General features: G+C 53.8%; 1 protein-coding gene across 2 annotated transcripts in view; it reads left to right on the top strand.

Annotated features, from left to right (window-relative positions):
• ZFYVE28 (zinc finger, FYVE domain containing 28) overlaps positions 1-25,931 on the top strand; it is a 151,145-nt gene that overhangs the window by 939 nt on the left and 124,275 nt on the right. The gene's annotated exons all lie outside the window — the stretch shown is intronic.

Here is a 25,931-nt window from a genome sequence, read left to right on the forward strand (position 1 = left end):
TGGGCGCGCTCGGCGCGGGGTAGAGGCGCGGCGGTGCTCGGGATCCCGGCGCAGGGTCTAGGGTGCATCTGGGCGTCCGAGGGTGGCACCCTGGGGCCGGCGCAGCGGGAAGGCCCTGGTCCTGAGATCTTGGGAGAGGGCACGGCTCGGGTGGGGTCACCGCGGCGACCAAGGGCGGGAGTGGGGCCAGCGCTGCGTCCGGGCAGCTCGGACATCCAAGGCCACTGCGTTGCCGACCCACCCCTCCTCCCTCCGCTGGCCACCTTTCTCCGTCCAGCGTCCCATGCCGCCGCCTCCACCGTGAGTGAGCTGTCACGGCGGAGATTTCCTGAAATCCGTGCCTCGCGTGCGCCCATTCCAGGAAGGCGGGAGGTGGGTTTGGAAGATCGGCGTGGAGGTTTGAGGGCGAACTCAGGGCCCGGAAGGGCGCGTGCCTCACGTCTTTGAGGCCGGGGAATTCTATTTGTCGTTGCAGGAGTGTTGGGTTAGGGCTTACGGTACGTGGGGCGCCCCTTGCTCGGTCTTGGCCTGACTGGGAGGGGATTCAGGGTTCCTGTGGCGGCACTCCCTTCTCCCAACCTCCCTGTCCCTAGCAGCGACTTCTTAAGGGTTCGTCCAGAGCCTTGCGCTTCCTGGCGCTGGGTGTGGTTTGGGGCCGAGCCGTCTGCGCCCAGCCTCTCCTCCTGCGGCGCCTCCGAGCCCCTCTCGGTCCTTCCTGCTGCCCCCATGCGCCTCTGCCGGGGGAGGGCGGTGGCCTCTGGATAGCGGTGTGAGTGGCGTTTGCTTCCAGTGACTTTCCTCACCAGTTACGGAAAACCAAGTCGGCTTGCAAAACGGCGTTTTGTGGGCGTGCAGCAGCATTATTTTCTGTGACACATGGCGGGAGGCAGCTGGAGAGAAAGGTGTCTCAGGTCTTAAAGTAACATTCTGGTATCGCTGAAAGCACTTGCTGCGACACTAGGGGATGCCCCTCCGGACGTGACTGTGGAAGAGGCCGCATTTGGGGGGTCACCCTTCTAATTGTGTTGAAAAGGAAGGAAAAATAATTGTAGACTCTGTTTCATAAGTAGCTGAGTAATTTCAGAATGGCCTTGTCTGTTTTCGTTTAGGGAAGACACTTTAAAGGTAGAACATGATACTTGACGTTGTCCCAAGAATTAGGAATTGTGTTTCTAACTTTTCGTCTCCAGCAGGCAGCTGCCTTTCCAGGCACAGGGCAGGCACTGAGAGGGCACCGCCAGTGAATCAGCTGATCCCAGGAGTCAGCCCAGAGCTTCTGTGCCTCTGGAGAAGGGAGGGAACAGGATTCGTGCGAACCTCTCCTTTTTCTCATTGTCTTCTCCCGGCATGCTGTCTGGTACTAGCTCCAGAGCTCTGGACTTGAGACCTATCTCCATCTCAGATCTGTCTCTGGCCATGGCATTTTCTGGGAGCTGGTGCCCTGTGGGCAGTCTGAACTTGGGCTGTCTCTTATTTGAGATCTGTCTTTGGAGTTAAATATCTTGATTGTTTGAAGGGTTGGAGTATGTTATGTCATTCCAGAGCTTTTCATTTTTCAAACCAAAGCTCAGATTCTTGTCTTGGATTATGAATTGAATTTTATGCTTCTCCTTCTTGTCTAATTTAACACATTTTGGCACAAATAAGCACAAAGTGAGTCCTGGGAAGATTCTGGGCCTGGACGAGTTGAAGTGTTAAACATTAACTGTGGGAGGATGTGTCTGGGGGAGACTGTTGCCTGCAGTTAGGAATTTTTTTTCCCACTTTATTTAGATAGATGTACAATTCAAACTGAATTTTTAATTGAATTCCTGCTTTGGTTTAAAGCTGCACAGTGATCTTCTTTTCATAAATTTTTAAGTGTGTGTGTGTGTGTGTGTGTGTGTGTGTTTGTAGAGACAGGGTCTCACTATGTTGCCCAGGCTGGACTCAAATTCCTGGCCTCAAGCAATCCTCCTGCCTCAGCCTCCCGAAGCACTGGGATTACAAGTGTGAGCCACTGTTCCTGGCCAACACTGAGCTTCTTGTTCATTACAATATGGTGGAAAATATTCTGAAATGAAAATATTATTCACCGTTCTTATAGTTTTAAAAAGCAGTTGGAAATGCTTAAAAATATTGCTGTGTGACATAAATTTTGATATCTGAATAAAAATTAGCTACTACATTAGCTACTTAAGTTGAGTAAAAGAATGCCTGATGAATAATACAAAAGTTTAACATTAAAATGACATTTGCAAATTATATTTCTATTCACTTTCTTAATCAGTCTTTTAAACGCCAATGTGATTTTTCTTGGTATTAAGTGTTCAGATCTTTTAAGTATTATCCTGACTTTGAACACTACCTGGAATAGACATGCAGGAAAACCTGTCAGCTTGTCCTGCTTTGTTGATGTTGGTGAAATACTTTCTTGCTTTTCTTTAAAGTCTTTTCAAGAGAGTTTATGCTTTAGAAAGGCGAACCATTTTGGCATGGTTGGTGTCTTCATTTGAAACAAGTGTCAGTGCTGTGTTTCTTGCTTGGTTATGACTTTCTATTGATTGACCTGGCTGGAGGTTCCTGGTCGCTAGGAGGTGAGAACTCCCGGCCAGGGGGAAAGGGACCTGGACACTTACCTGGATCTGGGCAAGATTTCCTGGCCATCACCAAAGAGCATATTAATAATCACCCAGGATGAATTTGTGTTTCCCATCTTTGAGGAGGAATTGACCCTCGGTGGGTTATGCTGGCCAGGTGGATGGGGTCGTTCTTGTGTGGCTGGTTACCATGCTCAACCTTGCACTCCGAGAAGAGCTCGCTTGTCTGCACCCCCAGACCGTTTTCAGAATGGGGGCTATTAACCTTTCTTGTCCTCCTGCTTTGTAGGAGAACATTCCTTATAAATCTGCCTTACTGAGTGATGTGTATTCGGCAACTTCCTGTAAACATTCCAGGCCCAGATTAGCAATGACATGGCCTTTGCCAAGAGAAGCCTGAGTGACTTGCTGGGTGTGTGTGCTTTATAAAAGAAGAACCCTTTGGGTTTGGTAAAATCCACCTGGGGGCCAACCCCACTGGCATGTTTTGTGGGAACCTGCTAGCACTGAGCAGTACTGAGCATAGGACCTCCTGCCCTTCGGCTCTTGTGTTAACCCCGCCTCAGTCAGCCGAGGATTTCCAGGGGTTCCAGCCCACTTGGTCATGGGCCCTTGAAGAGAGCTGCCCATTGGTGGCCAGCACTCTGTACCTCGGCCACCTGGCTGAGAGGGGCGGCACCCTGGAAACAAAGTGGCAGATGGGGGCGGGCCCCAGAGTTGGGGGTGGGGCAAGGTCTGGATATATCTGTTTGGTCCCCATGTGCAGAGATGAGGCGCAGCCCGGTCCTCCTTTCAGGGCTCCCCACTGGTGGCTGAGGGTGAGAGATGATGACAGAGACCCCCCAGAACTACACAGCTGGGGCTTGGAATGCTGTGGGAGGGGTCTTGATGGAGACTGGGGCCTGGCACGAGTGGGACCTATGAGAGGGCAGTCACCAGCATGTGCCTCGACTTCCCTGCTTTGCGTCACCTGGGAAATGAATTGCTGTCCCTACAGCACTGTGTTCGTGCCCCATGCCAAGCACAGACCGTGTTCCAGGGGCTTGGGATTTGAGTGATAACTTCTAGCCAGGCTACTGATGAATTAGTTTTCAGCTGATAAACTCCAAGTGCCCAGCTGTGGCAGGGGGTTGTCCTTGGTCTGGCACGTTTCTCTCTGAGATGAGCTGCTGGAAAGTCAGTGTTCCAGATACTGCACAGGCTGAGCCCGGCGGTGCTCCCTCTCCTGGTGGGCGCCTGGCACGGAGGGGGCTCGGGAAGTCCTGGGAGGATGCTTGGCAGCGCTGAGTCAGAGTAGGCGTGGCTGGCCCTGCACACCGGTCTCTCTCTGTTGCATGGGGCTCTCTGAATTCAGAAGGCTCTGGGACTCCCCCGGCTCTGCATCCAGGTCATGCCACCCCTCCCAGAGAGCCTTCCTTTCCACATCAGCACTCAGGCTGTGGTCAGCAGGAGTGCAGTGCGGACGCCTGAGAGTCCATCTGCTCTTAAAGTGGCTTTGTAGAACCCACTCCCTGGCCTCCTAGGAAGTGACTCTCAGCAGGCAGCTCACATCTCATTTCCTGCGCTTTGCTGAGGTTTCTGTTTGTGGTCGGGGGAGTGTGGGACCTCACATGCCTTGCCCAGTGCCAGCGGCATTTGCAGGGCAATTAAGAGCCTGGGCTGCAGACAGAGGGCGAGCATCACTCGCTGTGCCGACCCTGTCATCACTCAGGGCTCTCCTTCCCTGGCAGGGCAGGGCAGGGTACTTACTGGAAACGTCTGGTATGGTTTCTGTTAAATGGGCGAGTCGGAGGCAGGGAGTCAAGAGCTTCACATAATTGATATTTGGACTCAGCAGGCAGGGCAGATGGGGGAGGGAAGCAGGGCCCAGTGTCCGGCCCCACAGGCTGAGTGTTTTTAGGTCATTTTATTCGACCTTAAAAGGAGAGATGGATAATTTAAGGAGGCTTCAGTGGCCGGTTTCAGCCACCAAGAATTCCCAAAATACCGGGTGTGCTTGCTCTCAATGTGTGCAAGTGCACATCTGAGAGCTGGTAAGTGACGGCCAGGGTGTGGTTTTGTTTGAGTTGACAGCCTTGTGCAGCTACAGGGTGTGCCAGGTGCAAAGACGAATAATGGTGAGCTGATTCCAGTTCAAAGAAAAATAAATGCTGAGAAGGCTGTGGGTTTCAGTGCTTCCCCAGTGTTTTCTTGTCTTCAGTGGTTGTTGGCCATGTGTGCTCCAGGGCCTGGCTGGGGATTCCTGTCCCTCCCACACCTGTGCCTCAGTTTCCCTAGTGTCAGGTAGGCATGCTGAGACCTGCCTTGTGGAATTGTTGGGAGCATGTGAGGAGACCATCTCTGCCCAAGACTCACAGGAACAGTTCAACCAATGACCCCAGTCAATACTGGGAGAAGCACGGTGGCTCAAGCCTGTAATCCCAGCACTTTGGGAGGCCGAGACGGGCGGATCACAAGGTCAGGAGATCGAGACCATCCTGGCTAATACGGTGAAACCCCGTCTCTACTAAAAAATACAAAAAACTAGCCGGGCGAGGTGGTGGGCGCCTGTAGTCCCAGCTACTTGGGAGGCTGAGGCAGGAGAATGGCGTAAACCCGGGGGGCGGAGCTTGCAGTGAGCTGAGATCCGGCCACTGCACTCCAGCCTGGGCGACAGAGCGAGACTCCGTCTCAAAAAAAAAAAAAAAAAATACTGGGAGAACCAGTGGGTGGTGTAAGCACGCGGGGACGTCCACAGAACCAACATTTAGCTACTTAGGGTTTCATGTCAGTATTTCTTGGAGTCCCAGAGACCATCACAGCTTCCAGTTCCTCCAGCCAGGCCATTCTCAGAGTGAAAGGGTCTCAGTGGGGGCCTGCCACCCCTGCACCTTTTTCTGGTGGGTGGCAGGTGCTTGGTTGCTGGGAAAAGACCCTGACTTAGGACACCTCAGGCATCCCCGTGGGGCCAGTTACAGGTCCCCCTGATGATGAAGGATGCCGCCCTGCGCCTGCCTGCACCCCAGGCATCCCCACAGGCCTGGTTACATGTCCCCCTGAGGATGAAGGATGTGCCCTGCCCCTGCCCGCGCCCGAGGGGAGAGATGCTGTCATGTGCTCACCCACCACACGAACACCTGCTTCATCTGTGGTTGACAGGACCAGGGCTGACTGCAGCTGGTGTGGGCAGCAATGGGGTTCACCATGTCGGACTGACCCCCAAACCTCTCATGCTGTCTTCCCATGGCCAGTGCCCCATTTGTTGTCTGGATGCTCAGGACCTAGGAGAGGACTCCAGGGCTCTGGGGTGGCAGCGGGGAAGGGGTTGGGGTGCACTCACCTTGCACTGTCATGTGAGGGGGATAAACTTCTATGTGTTAAGGCACTGAGGTTTGAGGGTCATTTGTGAATGTTTAAACTATGCTGATGCACCCTGTTTTACAAATGGGGTCTCAGGACAAGTCACCTTGCTGGAACCTCTACAGCCAGGAGGAAGCAGGGCTGGGATTTACACTCAGGTCCGTGGGACCCCAGGGCTGGCACCCGTGTTTGTCAGACAAAGTCTCCTTTCCTGCAGGAAGGAACTGGACTGTTACCGGATTTTACATGAGTGCCATTTGGTGAAACGATTACTTTTGTGCTTTGTTCAGTTGGATTGCAAAAAAAACTTAGATATTGATGGGCAAGTCAAGTGTTTGAAGGAGGAAGACAAAAGTGAATGGATATTTTTTGACTGATCTGAATAGATTAAGCACAAGTAGAATAGAACATTTTATGTTATGGTAATTTATGTAGAATAGTTGGATAAGATGAATGGAATGATTTTTTCCTTCTTACAGTAAGTATTCTGAAGCTCTTCCATTTCTCATTGTTTTCCTGCTGGAGGGAGGCAGGGGGTGTAGGGGGCACATCAAGTGGGGCGCCCTCCCTGGCTGAGGAGCGTGGGTCCAAACTGCAAGCCTGGCTCTCTAAGTCTCTGCCATGGGTGTGGTTTTGCTCCAGCTGTGCTGGCCCTGGCTCTCCCGCACCAGATAGGGTGCTATTTTACACAGGCTTCTTGGGGAGACTGGGCTAACACACCCAGGATGGTGGCCTTAGGGCAATTTTTTTTTCTTTGGATTTCAGTTTTTGAGAATGTTTCCAATTATTTTTAGGGATATCGTGATTACAAAAAACACCTAAAAGCAGAATCAACTACTTAAATGTCAGATACATTTAAGAATTGTACACTCATGTTCATAGCAGCTCTATACATAACAGCCAAAAGGGGGAAACAGATAATTGTGGTCCCTCGGCACCATGGCGTGATATTAGCATTAGAAAAGAAGGATGTTCTGGCCGGGTGCAGTGGCTCCCGCCTGTAATCTCAGCAGTTTGGGAGGCTGAGACGGGCGGATCACGAGGTCAGGAGATTGAGACCATCTTGGTTAACACAGTGAAACCCTGTCTCTACTAAAAATACAAAAAAATTAGCCCGACGTGGTGGCGGGCGCCTGTAGTCCCAGCTACTTGGGAGGCTGAGGCAGGAGAATGGTGTGAACCCAGGAGGCAGAGCTTTCAGTGAGCGGAGATGGCGCCACTGCACTCCAGCCTGGGGACAGAGCGAGACTCCGTCTCATTAATAAATAAATAAATAAAATTAAAAAAAATGAACAACAACAAAAAAAGGAGGATGTTTTGATACAAGCCATCGCCACGAGCCTGGAAGACAGGATGCTAATCGAAAGAAGCCGGTTGCGAAAGGTTGCATCTTGTGTGATTCCATTTCTATGAAATGTCCTGAAGAGGCAAAACCGGTGAGACAGAAAGCAGACTGGCGGTTGTGAGGGGCTGGAGAGCGGAAGTGGAAATGGGGAGTGATGATTTACAGGGCATGGGGTTTCCTTTTGGGGTGATGAAAAGGTTTTGACGCAGCGAGAGGTGATGGTTGGGAGGCACTGCGAATGCAGTAAATGCCATTGAATTGTACCCTCTAAGATGGCTGATTGTATGTTGTGTGGATTTCACCTCAGTTAAAAAAAAGGAATTGTATCACTTTTTGAGGTTAACAGATAATCAAGGGAAAAGGTGTTTTGCCCCTGAGTGAAAAAAAATAGGAAAATAGGCCCACAGCCACAGTTCCTGAGTTTGGCTTTCTGGGGAAGGCAGCTGACTTGGGGGCTTTGGAAAGCACCCTGCCAGCCTGGCCTGCTGACTGAGGCTACCTGGCTGGGGCATCTTCCCGGCCTCTGAAGATGGATCCTCACATCCGAGCCCAGCCTCTCCTCCCACCCTGGGCTGCTGCTGGGACCTTTGTCCTGGGGCTTTCAGCAGACAGCATGAAGGAGTTCTGTGTCTGGGACTCATCATGGTTGGGTAGTTCTGACAAATTTCTCAGACCGACCTCCTCCCACAGAGCTGCCTGCAGGGACAGGCCCCCCGACCCCACCATGGCTGTGCTAGATTCAGCGTTCTCACAGCGCTGGCAGGGGCTGCCCAGTGGGAAGCTCCAAGGCTGTCAGGCCATGTGGGCCTTGCCCGAGCCGGGGATCGGAGGGACAGCCAGCGGAGTGGGGGCGAGGGGGCTGCTGAGATGTGAGGGCAAGGGAGTATGGGTCGGGGAGCCTGAAAGGCTCCGTGCACTTGGAGCACAGGGGACGAGGTGGGGTCGCTGCAGATGGGGTTGGGAGGTCGCCTGGGGATGGGTCACAGGCACGGAAGGTGGGGGGCATGATGGGGTCAGCACTGCTGTTTGCGGGGTCCTTCCAGGCCTGCTGCGGGAGAGACGAGACTGGAAGCTGCGACTGGTGGGTGGCGGGGATTCCAGCGAAAGGATGGCAGCAGGCAACTCTGGATGGAGAAAGTGGACAGATCTGGGCCTGGAGGGGGTGGGATCTGGGTGGGGGAGGGGTGCTGTTTGGGGATGGGGACCCCGGGAGAGGAGCTGCGGGGTGGGGGGTAGGGGGTGAAGGAGTCGGAGTTTGGACGGTGTGTTTGATGGCCATGCAACTCCTCGGGGAATGTCAGGGTGGGGGGCCAGGGGCGTTCAGGGCTGTGTTGCAGACTGCGAAAAGGCAGACCTCCCCACTGCGAGATGCCCAGGAATGTTGGATAAAATCACGAAAACGCTTTTAAAAGTACTGAGCTTGCAAGAGAGAAGGCGTAACCCCTAGTGCCAGGAATAAGAGGAAACTAAGACCTAAAGCCGAGAGCGTGGCACAGGGTCCCCTTAGAAACCTCCTGGAACTGGCCGGGCGCGGTGGCTCACGCCTGTAATCCCAGCACTTTGGGAGGCCGAGGCGGGTGGATCACAAGGTCAGGAGATCGAGACCATGGGGAAGTCCCGTCTCTACTAAAAATACAAAAACTTAGCCGGGCGCGGTGGCGGGCGCCTGTAGTCCCAGCTACTCAGGAGGCTGAGGCAGGAGAATGGCGTGAACCCAGGAGGTCCACTGCACTCCAGCCTGGGGGACAGAGCGAGACTCCGTCTCAAAAAAAAAAAAAAAACCACCTGGAACTGAGAGCTTCAAACCATCACTGCTGCCCCACATCAGGATTGGGGGGATCAGCCTGTGGGGTGCTGGTCTTCTGGGTGGGGCTCACCTGGGCGTGGCTTCATCTAGGTGGGGCTTATATGGGCAGGGCTTACTGTGTGGGGCCATCTGGATAGGGCTTCGTCTGGGTGGGGTGTCATCATCTAGACGGGCTTACCTGAGTGGGGCTTCATCTAGATGCGGATTACTTGGGCGGGGCTCATCAGGGCGGGGCTTCAGTTAGGCAGGGTCAGCCAGCTGAACCATCTGCGGCCTTTGGTCCACTCAGACTGGTGCAGCTGTCGGGCAGGCCCCCTCCAGGCTTTCTCCCCGATGCTGAGTCTTGGGGCTGTGGAGCAGAGTGGCAAGGTGATCCTGAGGCCCAGCCTGGAGGTCACATGGCATCACCTCCACAGTGTCCATAGGGCCAGCCCCATTAAAAGGGAGGCTGCCACCTCCACTTCTCGGTGGGGGAAGTAGCAGAGTCACATCTCAAAGGGCAGGTGTGGGGATGCAGGAAAATGCTGGTGTGGTAGGAGTTCCCGGGAGCACTCACGGGGAGGCCCAGGGCATGGTGGGGGTTAGGGGAGACGTGTTGGTCCAGAACTGGGTGAAGCATTGCTCTCCAGGGGGGGCGGGTTGGAGCAAGGGTCAGACAGGAATCTCTGCCCTTGAGGCCTGGAGGCCAGGGGGCCAGGAAAACCCCATAGGCCGCTTCAGTGCTGGGTCACCTGGGCAGCCTGGCCGAGTGAGGTACGTGGTGTCCTGGAGGAGCCCTCCTGCCACACCTCTGAAGTGGAGTTCATAGCAGAAAGTGACAGGACAGAGGAGAAAGGGTTCTCCATGGGCATACACTCTGGCATGCATAAGCTCAAACCAAGCCAAGGATAGAAACCACAAGGCAGGCCAGGCGCGGTGGCTCACGCCTGTAATCCCAGCACTTTGGGAGGCCAAGGCAGGTGGATCACGAGGTCAGGAGGTCGAGACCACCCTGGCCAACATGGTGAAACCTCATCGCTACTAAAAATATAAAATTAGCTGGGTGTGGTGGTGCGTGCCTGTAATCCCAGCTACTCAGGAGGCTGAGGCAGGAGAATTGCTTGAATCTGGGTGGCGGAGGTTGCAGTGAGTGGAGATTGCGCCATTACACTCCAGCTTGTGCAATTGTGGGAGCTTCTGAGGCACGGAGGGATGAGAAGGTTCAAGATGCAACTCCTGGGACTTCAGGAGCGAGAGCAGGGAGAGAGAGGAGGCTGTTTTCCACTCACGGCTGAGAGTCTTCCTGAGGTGAATCATCAAGTTCATAAGCCCACACCCCAGATGGGATCAGTGGCACAGCGTTCTGAGCATCTGGGGGGCCTAAGGGGACAGGCCACGACCTCACAGGGGCCTCTGCTGAACTGGCTGAATACTGGAGGCCCGGAGGACTGTGGAGCGAAATGTTTCAAGGGCCACAGGGAGCAAAGTCAGAGCAGAGTTCTGGGTTTAGCTGAGCTGCCATTCGTGGAGGGGAGCAAAATGGAAGACAGTTTTAGATGAAGACAAAAAAGTAACCGCCCCCAAATCTTTGCTGAAGAAGTACTGGAAAATGTACTCCAAGAGGAAAATCAAAGTCAGAAGGAGGGAGTGGGAGGCAAGGTGCAATGGTGGGCGCAGGAGTCGGGGAGGGAGTGGGTAGATGGGAGCAGCAGTCACCTTGGGGAGCGTGAGCATCCGTGCTCCTGGCAAGGGGGAGTAGAAACTCTGGACAGCAAGCCTGGACAGCGATCAGAGCTGGCGCTGAGGTCTTTGATGGTTTGCGATAAGGCTGGATTTGAGACCATGAGCTAAGTGTGTGAATTACCACAGGGCAGGCACTAGGATAACAGTCCCAGAGAAGGGATAACTTCTAAACCAGGAGAGGGAGGAAGGAGAATAAAGGAAAGAATTCAATCAAAGCAGGAATGGATGAGAAGAGGGCAGCAAAGCAAAGCACAACAAACAAAAAGCAAAAAATAAAGCCGAAGAAATAATTGCACATAAATTGGGAATCGCAGTGAGTGGAGCAAACCCGCCTCCCAGACAGAGACTGAGAGTGCACTTGTGTGTTGAACAATCCAGCCTTGTGCTGTTGATGAGGGATGTCCACAAGACAGCTTCCGCAGAAAGGCTAAAAGGAAAGGGGCAGAAAAGGTGAACTAGGCCTTTACCAAAAGCAAGGAAGTGAAGTTCTTTCTCCCTGTGTCAGGTAAGCACAGAGCTCAAAGCAAAATGACAGCATGTTTCCCCACAGGGAGGGGCGGCTTCCTGCTGCACACTGGCAGCTCCCAGGCCTCCCTGCCCCACGTTTCTAGTCCTGATCTCAGTCACAGGAGCTCTCGGGCAGCCCCTTCCCAGTGGGTATTTTTTTTTTTTTTTTTTTTTTTTTGAGACAGCGTCTTCTCTGTGGCCCAGGCTGGAGTATAGTGGCATGATCTTGGCTCACTGCTACCTCTGCTTTCCGGGTTCAAGTGATTCTCCTGCCTCAGCCTCTTGAGTAGTTGGGATTACAGGTATACACCACCACACCCAGCTAATTTTTGTATTTTTGACAGAGATGGAGTTTCATCATGTTGGCCAGGCTGGTCTTGAACTCCTGACCTCAAGTGATTCACCTGCCTCGGCCTCCCAAAGTGCAGGGATTACAGGCAGGTGCCACCGTGACTGGCTAATTTCCTTTCCTTTTCCTTTCCTTTCCTTCTTTTTTTTTTTTTGAGATGGAGTTTTGTTCTGTGGCCCAGGTTGGAGTGTAGTGGTATGATCTTGGCTCACTGTAACCTCTGCCTCCCGAGTTCAAGCGATTCTCCTACCTCAGCCTCCTGAGTAGCTGGGATTAAAGGCCAGGCCACCATACCCGGCTAATTTTTGTATTTTTAGTAGAGAGGGGGTTTCACCATGTTGGCCAGGGTGGTCTCGAACTCTTGACCTCAGATGATCCCCCCGCCTCGGCCTCCCAAAGTACTGGGATTACAGGCGTGAGCCACCGTCTGTGCCTGGCCAGTGGGCATTTTGAAACTGTTGAAAGAACCAAGAGAACCCGAGGGACAGTGACAGGAGGACTGGCTTTCGGCCTCGCCTGGCCCCCTCCCGACCACTCCAAGGGCCGTGAGGTCTCAGGGACAATGGGCACTGGGACCACTGTCCTGTGCCCCGGCCACTTCCCTCTGAGCTAGGGAAGGCTTCCCACCTGCAGATCTCAGAGCCTGGCCCTGACCTAGGTTACAGCTCAGCCATGTGGCTGGACGCAGTGGCGCAGTGGGAGTGGGGCACTGCAGGGAATGATGGGAAACTGTAAGGCTGCTCAGCGCACCCATCAATAGACCATCAGCATGTCGATCTGCAGCCTCTCACGGCGTTTGAAATCTGAGGAAGTCCCATTGGTCTTCTCAAACCTGGTCCAATTGGTGTGCGCCTGACACTTCTGAAAAGGCCACAGACTGTGGGTGGTAAGGCCTGCCTCAAAGCTCACTGTGGGGAGAGAACAGAAAAGCAGGTGCTGGTGCACCCCACCTTCCCTTCGCGGTGCTGCTCAGAGTATGGGGAAGACACGTAACTTCACTCCTGAAGGCCCCAGGCCCAGCACCGCTTGGCCCAGGCCACTCTCTGGGGTTATCTGGGGCTCACTTTGGAACTGTCCAAGGATATGCCTTTGGGTACAAATTCGGCTTGTGGATGAGGTTTGTTATGGTTCATTTTTGTATATATTTTAATCTTTTAAGAAATTGAAGTGTGGCTGGGCATGGTGGCGCACGCCTATAATCCCACCTGTTTTGGGTGGCCAAGGGGGATGGATCGCTTGAGCCTAGGAGTTTGAAGCTGCAGTGAGCTGTGACTGTGTCACTGCACTCCAGCCTGGGCAAGGACCACAGAGCAAGACCCTGTCTCAAAAAAAAAAAAGTGAGACTGAGAGGGTGAAATGCATAGAATATATAGGTAACCATTGAAAGCAAGCCATCAGTGATATTTCCTGTATTCACAGTGTGGTGCAGTCATCGGCTCTCTCTGGTTTCAGAACTTTTCATCATCCTGTATAGACGCCCCGTTTCTATTATGTAGTCAGTCACTCCCCACTCACTCTGCCCCTGGCCCCCGGAACCTCCAGTTGGCTTTGCATCTGCGGATTTGCCTTTTCTGGACATCTAGAAGGAATTGTATGCTGTGGGGCCTTTTGTGTCTGACTTCTTCCAGCTTCATCCGTGTTGTGGCATGTGTTAGCATTTCATTTTTATGGCTGAATAATATTCCATTAGTGGACAGACCACTTTTTGTTTTCCATTCACCTGCTCATGGACATTTGGGTAGTCTCCATTTTTGGCTGTCATGAATGACGCTGGCATAAGCGTGTGTGTTCGCGTCTTTGTAATTTGATTCTCTTGGGGAGGTGCTCGGGTGGAATTACGGTGTAGCTCCATCTTCAGCTTTTTGGGAAACTGCCAACTGCTTTCCCCATTGTGATTCTTCTTATTTTTTTTCGAAATGAAGTTTCACTCTTGTCACCCAGGCTGGAGTGCAATGGCACAATATCTGCTCACTGCAACCTTTGCCTCTCGGTTTCAAGCTCTTCTCCTGCCTCGGCCTCCTGAGTAGCTGGGACCACAGATGTGCACCACCACACCCAGCTAATTTTTTTGTATTTTTAGTAGAGACGGGGTTTCACCATGTTGGCCAGGCTGGTGTCGAATTCCTGACCTCAGGTGATCCACCTGCCTTGGCCTCCCAAAGTGCTGGCATTACAGGTGTGAGCCACCGTGGCTGGCTTCCACTGTGGTTCTTGACAGAGAGTGGGTCATCAGAGGCGGGGTTGGTGAGTGCTGCGAGGGGCCTGAGAGGGAATCTGTGGCCCCACTGTGTGCCATGGCTTTGGGCTGCCCCTGCCCTGGTGAGCGGAGTGCCCCGATAGGACTCCTGTGTTTCCTGTGCTTGTAAATCAAGTCAAACCCCTTGAAACCATAGGCCTGGGGAGGTCTTCAAAAGTGGGGCTATGTCCTCCCACCACAATCCAGGGCTGGCCAGGGCCGTGCTCCGAGAATTCTGGAAGGCTCATGTTGCGTGTTGACACTTGTGTGTGTGACTACATCTTTCTCGCAATGGAAGGTCCCACGCCCCCACTTGAGTGGCAGTGACAAGGTCTCCCGAGTCCTTTGCCCATCTCAGATCCCTCTGCAGACCCGATGCTGGGGATCGGGCGGCCACAGGGAAAGGATGTGGATTGTTCTGTGTGCCCTGCGTTGTCAGAGAGGTCAGCATTGTACTTTGACTTTCCTCAAACACGGGTAATGGCACGCCAGCCTCATGGAGACTCCCAAATGAGGATCCTGTTTCTGAGGGTGCTAGATGGGCGGTGGGTGGCACGTCCTGTGAGGACCATGCTGGTGTTACCTGACCAGGTCCTGAGTTAGGACGGGAGGCCTTGGTGGAGGGGCAGGCTTGGCCCTGCAGGGATGGGTCAGTGATGGGACTGCTGCCCTGGTTTTCATGCAGTGAGAGGCTGACTGAGAGCAGAGTGAGCTGAAATTCCAGCATTGGTGTATCATTAGATGTGGGTGGGTAAATAGAGTGCAAACACACCTAAGCTTATTAGTCTGGTTCAGCCGCTAAGGTTTTTAATATTCCCTTCTAAGCCTCTTTCTTGGCATCTGTCTGAGTGCTGTTGTATGAACTGTCTACCGCGTTCCCTGTCCGCTCTCTGCTGCGTGGCTTCCATGTTTTCTGCCGGCCACGTTCCCGGGCTTTGTGGATCCAACTGTGAAACAGTGATGCTGGTGCTGTCTTCCTCACATGCAGTCCTGGCTTGAGGATGTTCTGCTAGTTTTTGCTGTTGTTGCCTGCTCTGCTTAATTCAGCTCTTGCTGACCCATCAGGACTTCTGGGGACTGTAGCCAAGCCGAGGCTGCAGGACACAGCCCTCCAGAACCTTCTGCTCCTGAGGCAGGTGGGGAGTGATGTCTGATGGCAGGGGCGGTGCTGGCTTGCCTGGTCGACTTACTGGATCCAAGCCCTGGAGCAGCTGACCTTGGGAGGAGTGGGGGAGGAGGGGCCCCGCCCACCCGGCAGGGCTGTCCCCAGGTTGAAAGGAGCTCCCAGATGCAGCGCTGTCTGTGCAGGGCCTGGTGCCATGAGGGGAGTGGTGGCAGTGGAGCTCCATGCTCGTTGGGGACCCAGCTGAGCAAGTCCCTCCTCCAGCGCCAGGGAGAGGATTTTAAAAGTTGCTACCACTGTCCCTCCACAGCCAGCAGGACCAGGATTTCTTCCTCTGTGTCTCTTGACAGCAGAGACTACAGCATGACAAAGCCTCGGGGCCATCGCCATTGTGAGCTGCCCGCCCTAGTCCCTCAGGCTGGCCACCACCGCGCACACGGGGCTTCAGGGAGCGCTGGGAGGGCCAAGTGAGCTGGTTTTGTCTGAAAGGTCTTTTTCATGAGACAGGCGCAAGGAGAGGATGCAGCCCAGGTCTCGGGCCAGGACCCCCGCTACCACTGGGACCCCCGAGGGTTTTGCTGCTGATGGATGAAGAGGCTCCCATGGAGCTGTGGCCTCCACTCTGCACCTGAGCCTGGGTGTCGCAGAGGTTCTTGGGTTGGACTGCAGTGCGGGGCGGTGAGGGGACCACAAGGAGGCACCCCTTTTGGCTCCTGGCAACTTGGACCAAAAAGGCAGACCCATGGAAAAGGCAGTTTTATCCTCTGAAAAATCTCTCTGTAGACACTCTCTTGCCTGGCTTAGAACTCACAGAGCCAGAAGGAGGAGGAGGAGGGTACGGGGTGGGGCAGGTAGCACCCTCTGGTGTCAGAGTGAAAGCATCCTGTGGTCAGGACAGCTTCTGAGTGCTGCCCAGCCGGGAGGGTGTGTCCCTACAGCCTGGGCCCTGGGTCACCCACTGCACAGGCTGTGAGGGTGGGACGCGGGCACCTGGACTCCTGCTGCAGCCCCACCCACCTGCCCGAGATGGAAGTGGCAGTGCTGCCCCGCCCCCATAACCGGGGCACCCCTGGGGTGGCTCTGCACGGGATGAATTGGCACCTCTCCCTTGGGCCATTTGTCGTTGCATGTGAGCTGTGACCAATCCAAGGTGGCAGGGCCCTGCAATATCAGTGCCTTCACCTCCCACTGGCCGACCCCTTTGGGGCCCACCTTAGTTCTGTGGAGCCGGTGTTTCCCCTGGGGACTGGGGAGAGGCTCTTGATGGCCCACCTGCCCAGCCTTCCTCCCCGGGTGCCAGTTTCCATCCCCCACACCCCTGGAGACATTCTCAGGGTGTGTGTGACGTTTGCCACCTCCAGTCCTTGTGGACAAAGAGAGTGTAAGTCAACCACAATCAATAGCTGAATCCTGTTGGTCTAGAATTCTTCACCCTGTGTGATGGTTAATACTGCCCACCTGACTGGATTGGAGGATAGAAAGTATTGATCCTGGGTGTGTCTGTGTGGGTGCTGCCAAAGGATATTAACATCTGAGTCAGTGGGCTGGGAAAAGCAGACCCACCCTTAATCTAGTGGGCACCATCTAATCACCTGTCAGAACGGATGGAATGTAAAGCAGGAGGAAGAATGTGAAAAGACTAGACTGGCCTAGCCTCCCAGCCTACGTCTTTCTCCCGTGCTGGATGCTTCCTGCCCTTGCACATCAGCCTCCAAGTTCTTCGGTTTGGGACTCGGCTCCCCTCGCTCCTCAGCTTGCAGACAGTTTATTGTGGGACCCTGTGATTGTGTGAGTTAATACTTAATGAACTCCCCTTTATATATATTTATCGTATTAGTTCTCCCTCTAGAGAGCCCTGACTAATATACCCAGGCAAACTGGGGCATCTGGGGGCCTCGTGACACTCACTCCTGTGGTGACTCGGGACCTGGGCTACTGTTGAATTGCGGCGGTGCAGACGCCTGTGTTTTAGGGGCCGAGACTGGGAATGTTTGAGGAGGTCAGCGTTGTACGTGTGCTGTCGGAGAGTTAACTTGATGAAATCGGTGTGCGTGTCCCGACACAGTAACTTGACGGACATCACTGATGGCGCTTAGTACTTCTAGACATTCTGCGATGGCCCAGACCAGCTACGTATAAAAGTGGGTAACCTCAAGACCTTGCACGTAGATGAATTAAGCGCAATGAAGTAAAAAAATGTATTCCCCGTGACCTGTGGCTCCCTGAGGCATATTGCAGGCTCTTGGTGTCACAGGAGCTCCATGGAGGGTCAGGGTTCTGTGCCCGCCCTGAGGAACTCCTGGGAAGGACCCTGCATGTGGAGAGGCAGCATCTGAAGCGGCGGCGGGGGCCGTCCGCCCTGTGCATGCTGCGTGGTGCTGGCACTTCCTCGGGGTCCCCTTTCTGAGGAGGAGGGACATAGTGGTGCCTCTTAGAGGCCACAGTGGGTGCCCTGCCCTCTTCCTCCACCTTTGCTGAGGAAGCTTTGACGTGGGTGACAGGGCACCCAGCCCCATGTGGCCCATGTAACTGGTACGGCTCACATCCAGCAGCGTTTGGATCCAGTGATGTCCCGGGCCCTGCTCCGAGCTCTGCTCCAAGTCAGGGGCCTGCACTGTTTCTTCTGCTCTGCTCTGCACTTGGGATCCAAGTGTCACCACTTGCTGGTGGGAGGCAGGCGGCTTCCCTGTAGGCCACCTGGTGCAATGGAAGGACATAGTGAGCCCCTCTCTGACCATCTCAAAATAGGCACAGAGTTAAAACAGTCATATATTCATTCAACAAACATGAACTGGGTATGTATGATGTGCCAGGCTTTGAGCTTGGGACTTGGCAGAGAACCAGATGTCAGAGGCCCCGGCCTTCCTGGGTACTTTCTTGCGAGGGTATAGCTGGCTTGGGGACATGGTTGGGGGCAGCATGGTTGGGGTGTGGTAGGGGAATGCTGACATTCTCACAGTCTAGGCAAGTCACGGGTCAGCCCAGGTCCACAAAGAGGGGCGGATATTTCACCTCTGGACAGGAGGAAAGGCGTGAACACACGGGATTGGACAGATGGATGGGCTGTTGGTGCAGCTTTGTGGTTAGCCACACCCCCGCTGCTCCCCCCAGTGCAGGGCTGGATCTCAACCCCCACGTTGTGCACTGGATGTCGCCCCCTCTTTGTGCCCCGAATCTCACCTCCACTCTTGTGCCCTCGATCTCACCCCACCTTGTGCCCTGGATCTCACCACCCAACCTGGTGCCTTAGATCTCGCCCTCCCCTTGTGCCCTGGATCTCACCACCTATTGTGTGCTGGATCTTGGGCCCCACCTTGTGCCCTGGATCTCGCCCCTCCTTGTACCCTCGATCTCACCCCTGCCCTTGTGCTCTGGATCTCACCCCGCCTTGTGTACTGGATCTTGCCCCACTTTTGTACCCTGGATCTCGGCCCCCACCTTGTGCCCTGGATCTCGCCCTGCCCTGTGCTGGATCTCACCTATTTTCCTACTCAAGAGCTTCCTGCAGTTCTGTCTGTCTCTTGTGCTAGTCTCTCCCAGTCTGTGATTCCCATAGAGGTGAAAACCTGCCATGACCTCTCCTGTCTTAAAGCAGCAGCCATGTAGCAGCCCTCCTTGACTACCATCTCTCGAGCTCCTGGCCCTCTTTTCAGCAGAAGTCCTTGAAGAAGCTGTCTGGGTGCCCTCATGCAAGCCCACTGCTCTGGGTTCTGGTCACTCCCCCAAGCAGCCCACTGTGACCACCCATCGGGTCACCAATGGCCTCCCAGCATGGGCGCTGGCCTTCCCCACCCACGTGGCCTCTTGTGCAGCCAGGCCATCCACCGGCACCAGCTCTAGGTCCCTTGGCCTTGGTGCCTCACGCTTGTGCCCTGCCTCTGCCCTGACGCTGCACTCGTAGGACAGCTGCCCCCTCAGTGTCTCCATGTGGATGTCTGTCAGGCCCCCTCGTCTCACCTGCCCCCGCCCCGCCCCCTCCATTCTCCTCCATTGCTGTTTCTATGGGTGCCCGGGCCTCACACCTGGAAACCCGCCTCGGCTCTCCCCCTGGTTTCTCACTGCACATCCGTCTGCACATCCTGTAGGCATGGCCTCCAAAGTGTCTCCAGGATCACGTGCGTTTGCAGCAGCGTCATTCCGAATAGCCATGTGTCCATCAGTGGGTGAATAAATAAACAAGATGTGGTGTATTCATGCGGTGGAATATTATTCAGCCTTAAAAAGGAAGGATGTTGGCTCAAGCCTGTAATCCCAGCACTTTGGGAGGCCGAGACGGGCGGATCACGAGGTCAGGAGATTGAGACCATCCTGGCTAACATGGTGAAACCCCGTCTCTACTAAAAAATACAAAAAACTAGCCGGGCGAGGTGGCGGGCGCCTGTAGTCCCAGCTACTCGGGAGGCTGAGGCAGGAGAATGGCGTGGACCTGGGAGGCGGAGCTTGCAGTGAGCTGAGATCCGGCCACTGCGCTCCAGCCTGGGTGACACAGCAAGACTCCGTCTCAAAAAAAAAAAGGAAGGATGTTCCAACTATGGCGTGGGTGACCCGTGAGGACACTCTGCTGAAAAAGACTAAATCATAAAAGGACTAATACTGTCTGATTCCACCGACGTGAGGTCCCCAGAGGCATGACGTTCATAGGTATGGAAAGTAGTCCGGTGGGGGCCGGGGAGGGGAGTAGGAGTGAGTGTTTAATGGGGACGGAGTTTCAGTTTGGGAAGGTGAGAAAGTTCTGGAGAGGGATGGTGGTGATGGTTGCACAGCAATGTGAATACATTTTTTTTTTTTTGAGGCCCAGTCTCTCTCTCTGTCTTCCAGGCTGGAGTACAGTGGTGCACTCTCAGCTCACTGCAACCTACACCTCCCAGGCTCAAGCGATTCTCAGGCATCGGCCTCCCAAGTAGCTGGGATTACAGGTGCCCACCACCACACCCGGCTAATTTTTTGTATTTTTAGTAGGGACGGGGTTTCACCATGTTGGCCAGGCTGGTCTCGAACTCCTGACCTGACCTCAGGTGATCTGCCCACCTCGGCCTCCCAAAGTGCTAGGATTATAGGCACGAGCTACCGTGCCCAGCCCAGCAATAACATTTAATACCACTGAGTTGTACACTCATAAAAGGTTAAAAGGTTGATTTTGTATTATGTTAAATCACTGCAATTTACCATAATAATAGAAAAATGTTTGCAGGAGATGACCCCTTCCGATGCCTCCCGGATTTCCAGCCGTGGCAGTCACCTCTGACGCCTCTGAGCCGGCCTCCTTCCTTCTACTCTGGCTCCTGTCCTGCCCCACTCGGCTGTTCTCAGCAAGGCAGCCAGAGTGATTGTTGAAACACACAGTTCAATTCTGGTCCTGCCTCGCTGCTCAGGACCCTCCAGTGACTCTGTATCAGTTGGAGTTAAGCCCCTTCAGGGTCAGGTACCCTCCCTCAGCTGTCTGTGCTCCGTTTCAGCCACCCGGGCTCCTTGCGGCTTCCCAGACACCCCTGCCTGGGTTCCCTCTGCAGGATGGCTCCTCCATCAGCTCCCTTCAAATCCTGCCTTAGCAGAGACTCACCCAGTGGGTCTCACCTGGGCTGATTCGGACCTGCAGGCATCATGGGCGATGTCTGGAGACATTTTTCATTGTCATGCAGTGTGCGGGTGCTGCTAGCTATCCCACAATGCACAGGAGAGCCCCTGACAAGGAACCCCCTGGCGCCAAGTGTCAGCAGTGCCTTGGGTGACAAAGAGCCTGCCCCAATCCGGAGTTCTGCTGCCTCCTGTGAGCCTCCCTCCTGCTATCTTGGACCATTATCTGGGTGTGACGGCAGCACCACAGTCGAAGGCTGTCCCTGGTGTGTTGGGTCCAGCCACCTCTTCTGGCCTGGCATTCCTGGTGACCTTGGTTGGAGAAGAGCTGGGAGTGGGGAAGGAGTCTCAGGAAACCCCTGTTTCTTGCTCCCAGGTTGAAAATTCCAGGTGCCATGGGATGTCACCAACGGAGTTTTGGGGACTCTGGTCCACGACTGGTGTACATTGTACCTGAGTGTGACAGCCAGGCTGTGCTGAGCAGAGGCCGGAGTCCCCACCCCTCACACTGTTCCAGCTCCTATGACCTGGACCTGGTGCCTGTGTGCGGGGAGAGCGCTGGGATCCCTCCTGGGGCTTATGGATGGAGGGCTTGGATGGAGCAGTGCTGTCTGCAGTAAAGCAAAACCTTCGCCTTGCACGCCCGCCTGCTCTTGGATGAGAAACAGTGTGGTTGAGTATGTTAGGGATTATGAAATGTTAGGTAGCCTGTCTGAATTCCTCTCTTATTAGTCGAGTAAAGAAAACACAGAACTTGAGTTCAGTGCCTTCCTGAGGTTCAGTGCCCTGACTGCTCTGCAGAAGGAACCGAGATGGGGGAGGCCCCAGCAGGGTACCACTGGCGTGGCAGTGATGGGGAGCTGCCAGGATCGGACACCAGTGACCCTGGCAATTCAAGCTGAGGACAGGATGGGCAATTATTGTATTAGGTACAATGCTTTTAAGTCTTGAACAAAAGGGGTTTCACTGTAGGCCACCTCACTAAACTCTGTGCCATTTCATTTCACCTCCTGGAAAGGAAGACAGAAGCTTCACCTGGCTTAATGCAGTGGGATTTTTAATGGGAAGTGAGACAGCATCATGAGGGCTGGCCTTGCCCTTTGCAGGGAAGAGATTGCATGATAGTCCCTTGAATTTGTGAGGCACCTGCCCTGTGCCACCCACTGTGCTGGGTGCTGGCACCTGCCGCTGGCACCAGGGTTGCTGCAAGGACGAGGATACCTCTGGCCGCCGACAGTGTAATGGAAGCATGTGCACGTGCAGTCAAGCGTCGATGCAGCTGCACAGAGTGGTGCCTGCTCACAGGATCGGATCGCAGACCTGTGTGACCCAACACCCAGGCCCCCGCCTGTGACCAAGCGGCTGGAAGCATGTGCCTTGTTAGAAAGGAGGCGTTGACGTTTTAGGATCTTATGTGCCCGGAGCTGGAGCCATCATAACCTGTGGTTCATGACCCTTCTCATGCGGTCAACCACGCTGTGAAGAGAAACGCAGCCAGTCTGGGGGTCCAGGAATTGTAACTCAAGTCCACAGCGAGACAGCACCTTTGCCAGTCAGCTGGCAACGTGGAGGAGCCTTCCAGGTCTGGGCATTGGAGCAGGTGTGGCCGTGGGATCACAGACGTGGCTGCTGGGGTGGGTGACCCAGCTGTGCCACCTGCGGCAGGCAGAATAACTGCCCCAGAGGTGTCCATGTGCGAACCCCTGGAACCCGTGAATCTACGAGGTGTGTGGCAAAGGGGGAATGAAGGTTGCAGATGGAACTACAGCTGCTCATCAGTTGACCTTCCGATCATGAGATTTTCCTGGATTATCTGGGTGGCCCCCAAGGAAGCACAGGAGTCCTCAGTAGTGGAGAAGGGGGCAGGAGAGTCAGAGGAGCCAGGCCTGGGAAGAAGACTGTAGAGATGCAGTGCCGCTGGCTCTGAAGGTCGGGGAGGTGGCCACGCGTCGGGAAATAGCTGTGCAAGCTGGAAAGGGGAAGGAAACAGACTCTTCCCTGGAGCCTCCAGAAGGCACAAGGTCCTGCTGACGCCTGGTTCTAGCCCAGTGAGAACCTGGCTGGAATTCTGTCCTCCAGAACTGTAAGATGTGAATGTTGTCATCTTAAGCCACGGAGTTTGTAGTGATTTGTTGCGGCAGCCACAGAAACTAGCACACGCCTCCTGGGGACACGCACAGCCAGCTCCGCTCACAACAGTAAAGCCCAGAAGCCCGTCCCCCACTGTGCAGGCATGGCCGAGTGAATTGGGGGCGTCCAGTTGCAGGAGGAGGGGCAGCGGCAAGGGGCTGGCGAGAGTCTCAGCAGCTTAATGTGGAGTGAAAAAAGCCAGTCTCGAAATATTGCATACGCATTATGTCCTTTTTATAGAGTCAAAAACAATCAAAAATATACTTCAGGGCTACAAATGGCTGCCACCTATTTTTGGAAGGGGCCGTGAGAGCCAGGCTCAGGGCCTGTGGGAGGTGTGCGAGCAGCCAAGGGGCGGGCAGGGGTGGTTGTGGCAGGACCCACCTGCACGGCAGGTGGTGAGCTTCTGGGGACTCATGGCATGAGCAAAAATAACTAGCACAGCCTTTAACTTTTCTGCATAGTTGGGAATTAGCTGTCTCCAGGCCTGTTTGTCCTGCCTTCCAAGGAATTCCCAGCCCAAGAGTTTTAAATTAGTGCTGCCTGTGGCTTTATGTGTAAAACAGCAAGCGTTTCAGGTATTGGAATTACTCTGTATTTGACAAGGGGAAGGCAGGTGTTCTGTGTCTAGAAAAGGAAAAGGTGAATGGAGTGATCTTTTATGCAGCGGGCACTGTGAGATTTCAGGTGCCGCCGACAACCTGCATTCCATGGGCCGAGGAGCTGTGGGGGTCTTCTCTGTGGCTCTGCGGATGAGATGGGATTGACTGGCCATGATCCGTATGACAGAGTCCTCGAAGGAGGGGCAGACGCAGCCTGCGGCCCTTTCACGGGGAACTTTGTGAATCCAATTCTTTCCAAGACAGGAGCAAAAGATCCTATATATTTGCCTGAATCTGGAAAGAGATAAAAGCTTTTCTTTTCTTCTTCTTTTTTTTTTTTTGAGACGGACTTTCGCTCTCGCCCAGGCTGGAGTGCAGTGGCTGGATCTCAGCTCACTGCAAGCTCCGCCTCCCGGGTTTACACCATTCTCCTGCCTCAGCCTCCCGAGTAGCTGGGACTACAGGCGCCCGCCACCTCGCCCGGCTAGTTTTTTGTATTTTTTAGTAGAGACGGAGTTTCACCAAGTTAGCCAGGATGGTCTCGATCTCCTGACCTCATGATCCGCCCGTCTCGGCCTCCCAAAGTGCTGGGATTACAGGCTTGAGCCACCGCGCCCGGCCTTTTCTTTTCTTCTAACTCCAGCCAGGGTTGATTCTACATGGGCATATTTTTTTGCATTTTTGTAAATTCCTTACAGCTGAGGTGTGTGAAGCACGCTTCTCATTAAACTCACAGGGCCAAAGCTGAGCTTTTCGACTGATGTCAGTTTAAATATTGGGCATGGGAAGAGCTGGGAGGTGGGAGTTTGAGAGAAGAATAAAGAGAACGTAATGTTTCCTTTGATAACTTTTCCTTGGAGTTACATGAAGAATTAGGTGACGGTAAGAAAGGATATAAACAATTCATTGTGAGCTGCAAAATTTAGTTGTATTTAAATAATTTAATACAATTTAAGAGTCACTAAGATGCAGAGGGATGGTCTATTAGTAACCCTTAATTTATTTTTATTCGCTGTAAAGGATGAATCTATCCAGATCTGCTTGCAGACACTGGCTTTAAATGAGTTTGTTCCCAAATTCCATGCATGCTAAGCATGAATGAAAGAAGAAGTAATGTAACGTGATTTTACTTTTACTTTAGAGACTTCCACCTATTAATACTTTTTGTCCCATCTGTAGTTGTCATGTTTGTTCTGATAGAGGATGTACTTACGCATTGGATTATGATGGGCTGGAGAGTGATCACTGGGCACTACTTGTTGAGGGAGAAGCACAGGGTTTGCAGGAGAGGAGATGGTGCCATCCAGCCAGGCTGGCCATGGACGGGCTGGTTTCTGCCTGGGACGCACCATCCCAGGGAGCTGCTTTATTCCCCCCAGGCCATATTTTGTAATTAAGTGGAATTCAGGTAACATAAAATATGCCCCCCCCTTTTTTTGGGGGGTGGTGATGGAGTCTTGATCTGTCGCCCAGGCTGGAGTGCAATGGCACAATCTCGGCCCACTGCAACCTCTCACTCCTGGGTTCAAGTGATCCTCCCGCCTCAGCCTCCCTAGTAGCCAGGATTACAGGCACGCACCACCATACCGGGCTAAGTTTGGTATTTTTATAGTGGTGGGGTTTCGCCATGTTGGCCAGGCTGGTCTCGAACTCCTGACCAGCCTGGTGAATCCCCATCTTTACTAAAAATACAAAAATTAGCTGGGCGTGGTGGTGTGTGCCTATAATCCCAGCTACTTGGGAGGCTGAGGCAGGAGAATCGCTTGAACCCAGGAGGCAGAGGTTGTAGTGAGCTGAGATTGTGCCACTGCACTCCAGCCTGGGAAACAGAGCAAGACTTGGTCTCAAAAAAAAAAAGAGAATTGACTTACAGGAAGCCGTAGAATTGTCCAATTTATAGATACAGAAAGGAGAGTGGTGGGCACCAGGGTCTAGGGGAGGTGGAATGGGGAGGGAGAGTTTAATAGGGACATTTCAGTTTGGGAAGGTGAGAAAGTTCTGGGGAGGGATGGTGGTGATGGTTGTACAACCATGTGAATGTGCTTCATGCCACTGAGCTGTACACTTAAGCATGGTAAAAATGGCAAATTTTATGTTATTTGCATTTTACCACAGTAAAAAAAAAAAAAAAAAAAAGATAATGGACCTCCTAAGTGCTAGCTGACCTGACAGTAACCTTGCATTCTGGGGTCTGCTATGTACATAGAGGTAACCGTGTGGCAACAATGGCCCCAGGACGGGAGGGAGGGAACGAGTCTGCGGATGTGAGGCTCTTCCGCCACACATGAGCATGGGTTGGGAGCGCTCAAGGTGGGCTGTGACCACCAGGACGTGAAAGAGGAAGGAACAGGCCGGGCGCGGTGGCTCAAGCCTGTAATCCCAGCACTTTGGGAGGCCGAGACGGGCGGATCACGCGGTCAGGAGATTGAGACCATCCTGGCTAACACGGTGAAACCCCGTCTCTACTAAAAAATACAAAAAAAATAAACTAGCCGGGCGAGGTGGCGGGCGCCTGCAGTCCCAGCTACTCGGGAGGCTGAGGCAGGAGAATGGTGTAAACCCGGGAGGCGGAGCTTGCAGTGAGCTGAGATCCAGCCACTGCACCCCAGCCCGGGCGA

The sequence above is a fragment of the Colobus angolensis genome, unplaced genomic scaffold (assembly GCF_000951035.1).
Source record: "Colobus angolensis palliatus isolate OR3802 unplaced genomic scaffold, Cang.pa_1.0 Scaffold157, whole genome shotgun sequence".
In the NCBI taxonomy this organism is placed as follows: domain Eukaryota; kingdom Metazoa; phylum Chordata; class Mammalia; order Primates; family Cercopithecidae; genus Colobus; species Colobus angolensis.